Genomic DNA, 14,406 nt, shown 5'->3' on the forward strand with positions numbered 1-14,406 from the left:
AGCTGAATCATCTGACCACTTAAGCAATTGTGTTGCCAACTTTGCAAAATGCTACCAGGTGTGAACAGGATCCATTATCTGATTTAAAGCTTAATTAAACAGGAACCAACTAATTGGAAACTATCCACCACGGAAATAAGCTCAATTTCACCCTTGTAGTCTTTATTCTTTATTATCTCTTCTCACAAACCACAGTACAATGTTAATCAGGACTTGATTTCAAAGTTCATTATTGCCTCCTAAGTTTCTGCAATATGTTTTACGTTAGGAAGTTTTTAATTGCTATTTTGAAATATAAATTATGCTATACTTAGATGAGAAACATAACCCATTTTTTAATGTGGCTATACTTAGTAGCTTAGCTGCATGAAGGATGGGAATGAATGAAAAAGATGGGACTTTGTTTGGCAGCCTGACGTTTGACTTCAATGTAATGGCATAGCAGCACTTCCACTTTCAAAGAAGATTGAGGCAAAAAAAAGGCTCCCCTACCTCCCCCCATCTTAACTGCATTTTTCAGGAGCAGTATTGAGAGCATGTTGACAAGATGTATCTCCATCCAGTATGGGAGCAGTCGAGCGTCAGACCAGAATTCCCTACAAAGGACTGTGAGAACAACTGAGAGGATCATTGTGGTCTCCAACCATCATCAGGGACATTTATCAGGAGCACTGCATAGGCAGGGCCCTTAGCATTGTTAAGGATCCCACCCATCCATCCAGCATTCTCTTTGACTTTCTACTATCAGGCAGGAGACTATGATGCATAAAAACAAGAACGGTCAGGGTGGGAAACAGTTTCTTCCCCCAGGCTATTAGGCTTCTGAACTCCCGGCTGCATCGTATTCTAAGTGTCATTAGTTCCAATACAATAGTTAATATTAATGCACTTCAGTTTGTCATTTATGTGTGGTTCATCTGTAGATTTTATCCTTACCTTCATAAGTACTCATGTGTTATGTGAACTAGAATGCTTTACATCCTGGTTTGAAGAAACGTTGCTTAGTTTCAATATACATTATATGCATGTATGTAGTTAAATGACATTAAACTTCACTTGACTCGACTTGACTATGGATGATACATAACACAGTAGATGGCTACTCTGTGTTGGAGGCCCATCTGTATATGTGGGGGGGAAAGGGGTTTATTTTGTTGTTGTATGTTGGTTGTGTGTTGTTCTGCTGAGCATTGTGGGCTTGCTACGCTGGCTCTGGAATGTGTGCTGAAACTTACAGGCTGCCACCAGCATTTCCTCAGATGGTGTTGGTTATATGTTTCAAAGTGATTATAAATAAATCCAATCTAATCTATCCAAGACCTCAGCTGCCCTAAATGAAACTTCTGAAATAGATAGGAAACTTCGTGCAGTAATGTAAAACATGTACCTTTTAAATAAGGTCAATAAAATGGACCATCTTAATCACTTACCCAATTTCACTTTGTATCACCTTGTTCTCCATAGATTGTGCGCTCTCTTTACCTGTATTACCTGTTATGTGTAGAGACCAGAGAAGCTAACATGGTTCTTCTTAGTGTCAGGGAAGTTAATGGAAGATGTAATAGAACTGCTCAAAACTACAAAGAGTTGTAATTCATTAAGTAAATAGTTCCTCACAGACAGAAGGGGTAGACCCAGATTTAAAATATTTGGTATAGGAAACACAAGGGATGAAAGGATAATATGTATTCAATGGCATGAGCTTGTGATGTTCTGGAAGGCATTGTCTAAATGGATGATGGAAGCAGGATTATGGGGCACAAGGAAAAGTGTGCAAGGATAATGTGTCAAAACAATGAAATGGGATCAATGGGAAAGCTCTTTCAAGAAGTCAAGTTAGGCACAATCTGTCAAATGGCCATCAATGAAACAGTCCGTCTTTATAATTTCCGTAGTACAAACATTTAAATGTAAAATATTTGCAGCAAAACACTTTGGGGGATGGCAAGTGGTGTGAATAGCACAGCTACAACCTTTCAGCTCCAGTGACCCAGGTTCAATACTGACCTTCCGGGTGAAATTTGCACACTCCCACTCAGATCATGTGCGTTTCCTTCAGGTGATCTCACAGACATGCCAGTAGAAGGTTTATTGGCTCTGATAAATCTCACTTAGTGTGCAAGTGGAATGTGAAAAGGGTTGATTAAAATATGGGAGAATAAAATGGGTTTAGTTTGGTGTAAATGGGTGCTTGATGCTCAGTGTGGAAATGAGGGGCTAGAGGCCTAATTCCATGTTGTGCGATTCTGTAGCTCTATGACTCTACAGCATCGTCATAGGCACATATATATAGCTAGGGTGCCTAAGACTGTAGTATATTTTATGTATTGCATTGTACTACTGCAAAAAAGAATCATGACATATGTGAGTGATGATAAGCCTAATTCTAATATAGATCTCTATTGTGGACAGAGTGGGAAGTGGGGGGCAGGGAGAGGAGAATTGTGGTTGGGAAAAAGGGAAGTGAGAGAGGAGGGAGCGGGAGGGACCAGAGAGACATTCTGTAATGATCAATAAACCAATTGTCTGGAATCAAATGACCTTGCCTGGTGTCTCAGGGCTGGGTGTGTCTGCACTCACAGCAGCACTAGCACACCTTCTCTGCCATCCATCCCACACTCTTCCTGTGTTGTTCCAACTTTGCCATTCACAATATCCTTTGCTCCTGCCAGATTTACAAACTTGCTTTCTGCTCCACGTTGACAAATACAATACTGGAAAAAGTCTTAGGCACCCTAGCTATGTATATGTGCCTAAGACTTTTGCACAGTGCTGTAATTCATGAATAGCGCTTACAGGGAAAAAAGGCAGGAATCTTTTTCTTGGGTGAGACAAAAACTCCCACGCATTACTTGAGGGACTCGTGCCTGAAAACTGAGGAGGTGGAAATGCATACTTAGAAAGCACAAAGTACATCACCTTTTTGAAATCCACAAGATCAAGTTCCAACATTAAATTTACAAACATTTATGAAACTGAAATAAAAATGACTGCCAATGTCGGATATCTGAAACAAAAAGTAGGAAATGCTGGGAGTATTCAGAAAGCAGTTTAACACCTGTGGAGAATATAAAGTAGAGAACAGAATTTCTGGTCAGGACCAACTATCTGATAGATGGTTCTACTAGCTATTCAAAAGCAAGTGTCTTTTGAACTACTGAATAAAGCAGTTTAAAGTGGAAGCAACATACACAAAATACTGGAGGAACTTAGCAGACCAGGTGGCATCAATGGAAAAGAATATTGTTGATGTTTCGGGCCAAAATCCTTTGTCAGGACTGGAGAAAAACAGATGAGGAGTAGATTTAAAAGGTGGGAGGAGGGAAGAGAGAAACAAAAAGTGATAGGTGAAACCTGAAGGGGGAGGGATGAAGTAAAGAACTTGGAAGTATACATGAAAGAGATATAAGGCCATGGAAGAAAGAAAAAGGGGGACGAGCACCAGAGGGAGGCGAAGGGCGGGCAAGGAAATAAGGTGAGAGAGGAAAAATGGTGAAGGCTATTACTGGAAGGTCAAGAAATCAATGTTCATGCCATCAGGTTGGAGGCTACCCAGCCAGAATATAAGGTGTTGTTCCTCCAACCTGAGTGTGGCCTTATCCCAACAGTGGAGGAGGCCATGGATGGACATATCGGAATGGGAAAGGGAAGTGGAATTAAAATAGGTGGCCACTGGGAGATCCAACTTTTTCTGGCAGACAAATTGTAGGTGCTCAACAAAGTGGACTCCCGATCTATGTTGGGTCTCACTGATATACAGGAGGCCACACAGGGAGCACTGGACACAGTATATGATCCTAACAGACTCACAGGTGAAGTGTCACCTCACGTGGAAGGACTGTTTAGGGCCTTGAATGGTAGTGAGGGAGGAGGTGTAGGGGCAGGTGTAGCACTTGTTCCGCTTGCAAGGTTAAGTGCCAGAAGGGAGATCAGTGGGGAGGGACAAATGGACAAGAGAGTCACGTAGGGTCCGAATGCTGCAGAAGGTAGGGGGGAGGGAAAGATGCGTTTGGTGGTGGGATCCCATTGGAGATGGCAGAGGTTTCAGAGAATTATATGCTGGATTATGTTTGTTTAAAATGGAAGATGACTAAGAGGTATTGGAGTGTCATCAGGTAGACCTCATGACTAACTTCAACTCTGTGTTTGGCTGAGAAACATGAAAAAAACATGCTCTAAATTTCCCAGATGATTTTCCTCCTTTAGATATCAGGTTTCGTGTTTATGTAACAATTTAATGGCATTGGGGAGTTTTGGAGAGGATGGCATTTGCTGCTTATCCTAACTGTTATTGGGAAGGTTATGGTGAGCCACTCATATTGTGAAGTGTCATGGGTGGGAAGTTTCACTGTTTGAACTCAACAATAGTAAAGTAATGACAGTATGCATTACTGAGAATGCAAATGCAGGTGGTGACGGTCCTGTTGTCCTTATTCATTTGTGGTAGAGGTTATGACTTTTAGGTGGTGCTGTTGAAGGAGCTATGGCAATCTGTACATTTCTTATGTAGCATATGCTGCAGCCTCTGTGCACCTGTAGTGGAGAGAATAGATACTTAGGGTGTAGTATTTGGTTCCAGTCAATCAAACCTGTCCTGGACAGCATTATGCATTGATCCAAGTAAAGTGAAGGACAGTCCATCGCACACTTGCACCTTGTGGGTGTTGGAAAGAGTGTTAGGAGATTCATTCACAAAAGAACAAACACACAGATCTGTTTTTGGTTAACAGTGACTCTAGAATGTTGATGGTAGGAGACTCAGCGATGGTGATATTAGATTCCTTGCTGCATTGTGTCACTATGGTAACTCAAATATGGACTCCAAAGTTAGAACTGAATGAATGTTTATTTACTATTTAAACATGAATGCCATCCACGACAGGTATATTGCCAATCGTGCACTTGACAGAAGGCAGGCAACAACATGCTTTAGCTTGAGCTCTTCAGTCACCAACCTGTTAACTGTAAAGGGTGTTAGACCACAGTTAGCAGAATGTCTCAACCATCAGAACAGCTTTTCACTGCTTTGTCCTGACAGTAACAAATTGCTCATTTTAATTAAAGCCGATGTTGTTTTTGAGGCAGAGACACTACAGAGCTCTCCTTTGTTGCACACACAAAATACTTGATGAATTTGGCTGAGTCACTATCTGCTGTCATCATACTTCTGTTGTTTTCAGACATTATTGTTCTGTCAAAGATTTGTCCTCTCCTTTTAGACCACAGTTTCTTAAATTGTTGCTCTCAATTTACAATCAAAATCTGACCTACACACAGGTTTTTGCAACGATGCAATATAATGCAATAATAGTAAAGGAATTTTTTTAAATCAAAAAAAGCACTTGCACCTCTCTGTCACCTAGGTCTTGAAGATGGGTTGTAGACCCAAAACTTTTATTATTTCTCTTTCCACAGATGCCACCTGACCTGCTGAGACTTCTTACAGCATTTTCAAAGGTTCAAAGGTCCAATTTAATGTCAGAAAAATGTATACAATATACATTCTGAAATGCTTTTTCTTTGCAAACATCCCCGAAAACAGAGAAGTGCCCCAAAGAATGAACGACAGATAAACGTGAGAACCCCAAAGACCCCCACCCCAGCTCCCCTTCCACCTACGCGTAAGTGGCATCGAGCAGCAATCCCCCCCTCCCCCCACTGGTAAAAAATGCAAGCATCGGCACCGCCACTGAGCACTCAGCATGGGCAAAGCAATAGCAAAGACACAGACTTGCAGTTACACCAAAGACTTCACATTTCATCCAACATTCAACATACCACAGATTCTTTCTCTCCCTAATAAGGGAGAAAAAGATGTTTCCATTTTCCCAGTGAGTGGGGAGACATAGCAAACAACTCACTGGCTTACGATGTTAGAAGTCCGTTACGTCGCTTTTTTCAAGCAATGCGCCTGAAGATCACAAAGATCCTGGGTCTTCAGGCCCACAGCAGATATCCCAACTCCTCCAATGACACATGGGTCTCCTGCCATGACATCAACCCTCGATTCGCCCGTCTCCAGAGCCTGAGATCTTAGCCTTCTGAATTTGAGCCAGACTCTCAAGCCAAACCCTTGGCGTGCCGAACAACGGCCTGTTATGGAACCCCGAGAGTGGGTCCCATTCCCACAAAGAACCAAAGTCAGCATGTAACTCCAGGTCAGCGTCTTCAAAAGGGAAAAATAAAGATATTAAAGATGGAAATAGAGTTGTTTCCAAAGATGCAAGCAAAGGGGTCACCATTTAGCACCATCTTACCTTCACTCCGCCTCCGTCTGTTTCCGTTTGTTTTATATTCTAACAATCAATTGTATCTCAAAAGTAAGAGATTGGACTTTCGGTTAGGAATTGCCTGGCACAGGTGTGACACAAATGTTACTTGCCATTCAGATTTTCACATAGTATTGCACTCTGTCGTATTTGAAGCTATTTTGTTAAAGATTGTCCTTAATTATCTCTCTTTGTGATTTTATAGATAACCTCAAGCAGTAGAAAAGTTACAAGCATTGTTTCAGAACCTCCTTGGAAATGTGTGCTGTTCCCACACTTGAAAATCTCTTGTCCATAACTCCTCAAAGTGAAGAAAGAACATTCAAGCTGTTGTTGGGAACTTAAAATCCATTCATTTTGATGGACTGAACAGTGGATTCTAAATTTATTCAGGACTTCATTGTGCTCTAAAGATTAGGGTAAATGGCATATTGAGCACAACACCTGATAAAATACACACCAACCATGCCTTCCAGCTCCTTCTCCATCTGTGGCAGAGTCTGTATCCACAGCGGTGTTATCGGTCACCCCAGAACCCACACAACCAGAGTGGAAGCATGTCGTCCCTGACTCCACATCTAAAAGAAGGAAGAAAAGTTGTGCCTTGTGGTTTCTCCAATTCTTCTGTAACACGTGGAGTTCCTTTGCCAGTCCAGTAGCAACCAGAGAGACTTTCACACTGATTGGGCAGTGTCGAGAGTTTTCAGTTTGTTCTATGATTCTCTTACAGCTCATTTTGGCAATGATTCTGGTGAAGTTAAGATAATTGCCTTATCTCTGACACCCATAATTTTGGTCAAGTGCTCAGGAAGCATACACATCAGCTCACTAATGTCTTCACCGACATCTTCAACAATTCACTTATCCAGACTGCTGTCTCCACATGCTACAAATCAGTCACCATCATCCCTGTGCCAAAGAACACCACACCTTCAGAACTAAATGACTACTGCCCAGTGGCACTGATGCCAATCATCATGAAATGCTTTGGATGTCTGACAATGGCACATAACAAATACTCCATTCCTGCCATATTGAACACTCACCAACATGCTTAGTGACAGAACCACTCTATGACAGATGCCATAACATCTGTCATACGCCTGGCCCTGACACACTTAGAAAGCAATGGCACTTACGTCAGAATGCTGTTTCTGGATTTCAGTTTGGCATTCAATGCTAATGTCTCACAGACTTTGGTGAACAAACAGCTACTCCTTGGTCTAAATACACTACTGAGTAACTGGGCATTGAACTTCCTAAACAACAGAACTTAGATAGTCAGGATGCACAACCGCTCCACCTTCCCCATTATCCTCAACACTGGTGTCCCCCAGGGCTGAGTGCTGAGTCCATTGCTGTACACTCTGCTCACAAAGGACTGCATGGCCAAACACCCAAATATTCACATTGCCAAGTTTGCCAAAGACACGACAGTGGTGGGTCGCATCAATACAATGAGATGGCCTACACAGAGGAGGTGGAAGAGATCAAGGCCTGGTGCCAGACACATACCCTCTTCCTCAATGTCAACAAGACAAAGGAAATGGTTTCTGACTTTAGGAGAACTTACTCTGCTCACACCCCTCTTTACATCAGTGGCACAGCAGCAGAAACTGCAGGCAGCTTTAAACTTCTGGGAGTACACACATTGCACAACCTCTCATGGTCCCAGAATGCACTCTGTACAATTGGGAAGGCTCACCAATGGCTTTACTTTCTGAGGAGGCTGATGAGAGCTGGACTATGCTAATCTACACTCACATCATTCTATAGTTGTGCAGTAGAGGGGATCCCTACATGCTGCATCACTGCACAGTATGGAAATTGCACTGGAGCAGACAGGAAGGCTCTACAGCAGGTAGCCAAATCTGCCCAGTGCATCTCCAGCACCAGCCTTCCCACCATCAAGGACACATGTACAGAAATTTTCCAGAAAAAGTCGAGTAGTACCATGAAGGATCCCACCCACCCTGTTTCAAAAACAGTTACTTTCCCCAAGCAGTAATGCTGATCAACACCTCCACCTACTAACATACGGTTACGCCTTGTACGTTTCCTGGCCTGTGTTTTCTCTTTAAACCGTGTTGGAACCCACTGGGGGCTGCTTAAAAACAAGGCCAAGGCCACCCCCACTCCCACTAGCTCTCTCCCATTCTGCAGCCAGCACTTACCACACATCATCTGTCTTCCTTTCACCTTAACTATGATTTAATAACTACCTTTTGTTTGTAATCCTTGTTGTGGTCTGACTTCTTTGTGATACTTTCTGAGAGCCAATGGTTAACATAATGGGGGGCTCATCCGGGATCTGGGAACAGCGGGCAACAGCAACTTCACCAGAAACCAAACCTGATTAGAGACAAATGTTATGCAAAGGCATGGACGAAAAAATCTGCACCAAAACCCTTTTATAAGTGTGTCTGAACCTAAAGCAGACTCAGAGAATGGCAAAACATCCTGGAGAATCAGACTGGAAAGCTCCTGTGTCCCTCCAGATCTTAATCAGTTGCTTTGACTCAGGATCAGAGGCAAGAGAAATGAAACCATCTATCAGGAAGGAAGAAGAGCAGCCAACACATGTTTCTTGCTTGAGACTTCACTATGTGGAGACAGCAAGGAATTCGCTATAGTTTCACAAAAGCTACAGGCTTCGCAGATTATGCTTCTTATCAAGCCCCTCTACTTGGCTTGCTGTTTACTGCCAAAACCAACCCTGTGGGTGAAGACATGCTCATCTTCCAATATGGCAGCTTGCTCAAGGGTTGATGCCTTTTGCTCATTTAAATAAACAAATACAACATCAGGCAGTCAGCTCTTAAATTCCTCAAGCAAGATGAGTTGACTAAGTTGTTCTTTAGTTTCTACTTGCTGAACTAAACAGCACCAGTCAGACAGATTCTTTTTCTCTTTGGCAAATTCAACATATGTTTGCTGGGCAAGCTTACTTTAGCTCCTAAAACACTGGCAATAAGCCGACTTGTAAGATTTCAAGATAGCTGCTTTTCAGTTCAAGCACTGGTTGTTCACGAGAGGGAAATACTTGGCCAAACCTGGCAGATTTGGACACTCACCTGTCTTATCTAAACCCTCCTGAGCACTCTGACATGATTCGGGTATTCAATCAGAATTTGGCCCTCTTCTCTGATATTCCATCCTATCCTAATGTATTTCAGCATGGCCTTGATGTGGGTAATGCTACCCCTATCAAGCAACATCCACACAGGGTAAACCCTGTTAAGCACCAGCTTCTGCATAAGGAAGCAAACTACATGTTGGAACATAGCACAGCTGAACCCAGCTCAAGTCCCCGGAGTTCCCCTTATCTTTTGGTTGCTAAATCAGACAGTTCAGTACATTTTTGCACAGACGTTCGTAAACATGAGGAATTCTAACCAGCATTTAACATGGTGGAGTTTATTCCTGCATAGGTATAGCCTGAAGCTTTGCCACATCTGTGGAAAAGTTATTGTGCTAGCAGATGCCCTTTTGATGTTGTAAGTGTATCTGGCATCTGTTTACGCCCTATATCCTTTATTGAACATACTGTATGCATTATTGGGGTAGCTTTAGGTTGCCCAGAGCAACTTTTTTAAGGGAGTGGGTGTTACGTCCTGTACGTTTCCTGGTCTATGTTTTTTCTTTAACCTGGATCATCTGCAATTACCCTTTCATTGCTGGCACCTGCTGGGAACTGCTTAAAAAACAAGGCTGTTCCCACTGGCTCTCTCCCATGGTGCAGCCAGCACCACCACACTACACATCATCTTTTTACCCTTTACCTTAACATTGATTTAATAACAATCTATTGTTTCTAGTTCCTGTTGTGGCCTAACTCCTTTGTGTTACTTCCTGAGAGCCGAGACTGTAACACCTACCCCTCCACCACCTCCCCCCCACCACAAGTACTTTATCATTTCCTGTCAGTCACTATATGTTCAGACATACATAAATGAGATTAAACAGTCTTGAATATTGAACCTTGAGGACATCAGGAGCTTAGTTAGTTTGTCATTATACAAGTTTTTAACAATTTCCATCCTCATTGGTAGTGTTGTAGCCTCATCTGTACAGTGGCTGTTTAAGTCACCTTTGACAATTCGAACTATATTTAGATGTGTCATTGTTCACAAAAATACAAATTTCTTATTGGGTGTTTAATATATCTCAGTTTATGAGGACTATGAGAGACAGAGGCCACTGAGTTAAAACAGGGTGCAGGAGAAACGGGTGAGTGATTTTAGAGGACGAATGAGGGTAGAGATTTCCTGAGTTTGAGAGTAACATGCAAAACAGAGGATCAATGACCACGCTGAATGATGGTGATCTCTCTTACACTGGCGTTGGCACCCCAGTAACCTGCCTGTAGAGCATGGGGACACTACAGTCTATTGGTGCAGGCAACACTGATGATTCTTGCAGCATTTTCTGGGAGATATCAGGGGCTTCCATCTTGTCACCGGCCTTGGGCAACACAGCTGCTGGGGCTAGGGATGATTGATTGGTGAACACCCTGGAAGAGGGCAAAATACGATGATTGGTCAATAGCTTCACTCTGAGAGAGGAGGGGCTGAGCTAAAGGATGGCAGGAGTGGGAAGAGCTGGGGAATCAAGAAGAAAAGAGAGAGAGGGAAACCAAAGGAGGGGTGAGGTTGCGGCAGGGCAACTGAAAGAGGGAAGGGATCAGGTGGAGAGTGTGATGTAAGGGTGATGAGGAAAAGGATATCAAAGTTCAAAGTAAATTTTATTATCTGTACGTATATGTCACCATATACAACCCTGAGATTCATTTTCTTGTGGGCATACTCAACAAATCTATGGAATAGTAACTACAACAGAGTTAATGAAATGCCGCTCAACTATGGCGTTCAAGCAGAGTGCAGAGGAAAACAAACTGATCAAATAGAAAAAGAAATAAAAATAATAAATAAAAAAGCAAAAAATATTGAGAACATCAGATGAAGAGCCCTTGAAAGTGAGTCCATTTGTTGTAGGAACATTTCTATGAGGGGGTAAGTAAAGTTGAATGAAGTTAGCCCCTTTGGTTCAAATGCCTGATAGTTGAGGGGTAATAACTGTTCCTGAATCTGGTGATGTGAGTCCTGATGCTCTTGTGGCTTCTTTCTGATGGCAGCAGTGAGAAGAGAGCTGGACCTTGTTGGTGGGAATCCCTGATGATGGATGCTGCCTTTCTGTGACAGGGTTCTGTGTAGATGTGCTCAATGATTGGGAGGGTTTTACCCTGAGAGACTGGGGCGTACCCACTAGGGTATTGGTGTTTCTGCACCAAGCTGTGATGCAGCCAGTCAACATACTCTCCACTATACATCTATAGAAGTTAGTCAAAGTTTTAGATGTCATGTGGAATCTCCACAAACTCCTAAGGAAGTAGAGGCACTGCTGTGCTTTCTTCATAATTGCACTTTTGTGCTGGGCCCAGGACAGGTCCTCTGAAACAATAATACTAGGGAATTTAAAGCTGTTAGTCCTCCACCTGTGACACTCCAATAAAGACTGACCCATGGGCCTCTAGTTTCCTTCTCCTGAAGTCTATTAGCTAGGTCCTTGGTCTTGGTGACATTGAGTAAAAGGTTACTGTTATGACACCACTCAGCTAGATTTTCAGTCTGTCTAGATTTTCAGTCTTTCTATATGTTGATTCATCACCACCCTTGATTTTGCCAACAACACTGGTGTCGTCAGCAAACTTATAAATATGGCTTACACTTATAACTGCTTAGTCACACAGTTATAAGTGTAAAGCAAGCAGAGCAGGGGACAAAGCACACAGCTTTGTGGTGCATCTGTGCTGATGGAGATTGTTGAGATGTTCGCCAATCTGAACTGACTGGGGTCTGCAAGTGAGGGAATCCAGGATCCAATTGAACAAAGAGGTGTTGAGGCCAAGGTCTTCGAGCTTATTGATTAGCTTTGAGGGGTTGAGATGTGGTTGATAAAGAGCATTCTGATGTATTCATCTTTGTTGTCCAGAAGTTCCAGGGTTGAGTGAAGATGGCATCTGCTATGGCTGTTGCTCCAGTAGGCAAATTGGAATAGATTTAAGGCGCTTCTCAGGCAGGAGTTGATATGTTTCATCACCAACCTCTCAAAACACTTCAATACTGTGGATGTAAGTGATACTGCATAATAGTCATTGAAGCAGGTCACCATGCTCTTCTTGGCACCAGTATAACTGAAACCTGCTTTAAGCAGGTAGATATCACACACTGTCAAAGCAAGAGGTTAAAGATCTTAGTGAACAAACTAGCCAGTTGATCAGCACATGTCTTTAGTACTTGACCAGGTACCCCATCAGGGCCAGATGCTTTTCATAGGTTCTCCCTACTGAAGGCTGCTCCCATGTTGGCTTCAGTGACGGTAATCATAGGATCATCAGGGGGAGGTGGGAGTTTGTGATGGCTCCTCAATGTTTTGATGGTCAAAGTGAACATAGAAGGCACTGAGCTCACCTGCAAGCATAGCTCTGCTCTCTCCTATGTTGCTTGATTTAGCTTGATTAAAGAGGTGATACTATTCAAGCCCTGCCACAACTGTTGAGTATCCATTTTTGATTCAAGTTTGATCTGAAATCGCCACTCATCCATGAGATGGCTTTCCAGAGATCATATCTGGAGACCACCTCTTTGTTGTCCTAATCTCTGGAGTTTTGCTCTTTAGGATATGGGCAAGACTATATGTTTGTGCTCATCTATACTTGCTTGCTGAATCTGTGACCTTGTCAGTAGAGCACAGTCTTATTGACCTCTTTGGCGCTAAACCAAGATGACTCTGCAAGATCCTTGACCCTAGGTAAACTGCCTAAAAGGAAGTGGCACACTGGATCTCATTATCATTGATGCTCCCTCAATAGATATGTCTTCCTTCATTGCTATAGAATTCATGACGTATTTTTTTTCTCTCATTGACCAGCTTCAGACCGGTTTTGTGACCTATTGCAGTTTGACTCTTTATGTGTCTCTTTGAATAAGGGGAAACCCTTGGATTGAAAAAAAATGTGGTCAGTGCCAGCCCTGAGGTGCGTCTACTTTTATGGTGACTTTTGAGCCAGTATGTCCAGTTGTTGGAAGCTTACTTGGAGAATTGTGATGGAGTTATGAATTCACATAGGATGAAACCAACTCCTTCAGCACACCGTACCCATCTATACCAATCCATTTTACCAGCACTTGGTCCATAGTCTTCTCAGCTATAGCAATTCAAGTAATTGTGTAGGTATCACATTAATGTTGTGAGGCATTCAGTTGCTGCAGGCTTACTCAGAGAAGCATGATTGTTGGATCAATTAGTCAAAAGGCTCACAAAGCGATGTGTGTGTGCCTGCACTGGCTCCCACTCAAGAAGGCTGAGGCCTGCGCAATGGGCCTACAGGCAAGGCTCAAGTGTAATGCCATATCCATCAAAATTGTTTATAGTCAATGCGCAAGACTATTTATTGATTGATTGATTGAGACACAGCATAGAATAGGCCCTTCCGGCCCTCTGAGCCGCTCCACCCATCAATTCATTGATTTAACCCAAGCCTAATCACAGGACAATTTACAATGACCAATTAACCTACTAACCTGTATGTCTTTGGACAGCGGGAGAAAACCGGAGCACCCGGAGAAAATCCATGCATTCCATGGGGAGGAGGTACAGATGATGTTGGAATTGAACTCTGAACTTTGACTCCCTGAACTGTAATAGTGTTGTGCAAACGCCACCACAGCAGCCTTGTGGCACTATCATAGAAGAAACAGATTGTGTTGAGATGATAGATTTATTAAGCCTGTGCCTGTATGAATGCAAGTTTATCAAAATATTTTGAATGATAGAAAGTATTTTTTACCAGAAACAAGCACTGTTATGTTCCAGATTGTTGAACAGCATGAGTGAATAATCTGCAGTTTAGTGAAGGTCGTCAGGCCCAAAGACAGGAGGTAAAAATGTGGCGATGGAGTTAATAGGGCCTAAGTTTAAAACAGTACATGGTAAAAACATCGTGTGGTCACACCAGGGCGTGATGCTGGGTAAAAATTAAGAAGACGAGGACAATTCTCCAGCGAAGTGTGAGTTGCTGATGGTTCTTTCCCGTTGGGGGCTGCATCGCTCGGGAGTGATGTCAGAGGAAGCGGGG

At 42.8% G+C, this 14,406-nt stretch overlaps 1 long non-coding RNA gene across 1 annotated transcript; it reads right to left on the minus strand.

Moving 5' to 3' along the window:
* Positions 1-5,681: 5,681 nt before the first annotated feature.
* LOC132391680 (uncharacterized) lies at positions 5,682-14,270 on the minus strand. The gene is made up of 3 exons (XR_009511309.1): positions 14,119-14,270; positions 13,853-14,011; positions 5,682-6,166 (listed from the first exon to the last, which is right to left on the minus strand). It is a non-coding gene; the product is annotated as an uncharacterized LOC132391680 (long non-coding RNA).
* Positions 14,271-14,406: the final 136 nt, after the last annotated feature.

This window comes from Hypanus sabinus, chromosome 3 (genome assembly GCF_030144855.1).
Source record: "Hypanus sabinus isolate sHypSab1 chromosome 3, sHypSab1.hap1, whole genome shotgun sequence".
Taxonomy (NCBI): Eukaryota; Metazoa; Chordata; class Chondrichthyes; order Myliobatiformes; family Dasyatidae; genus Hypanus; species Hypanus sabinus.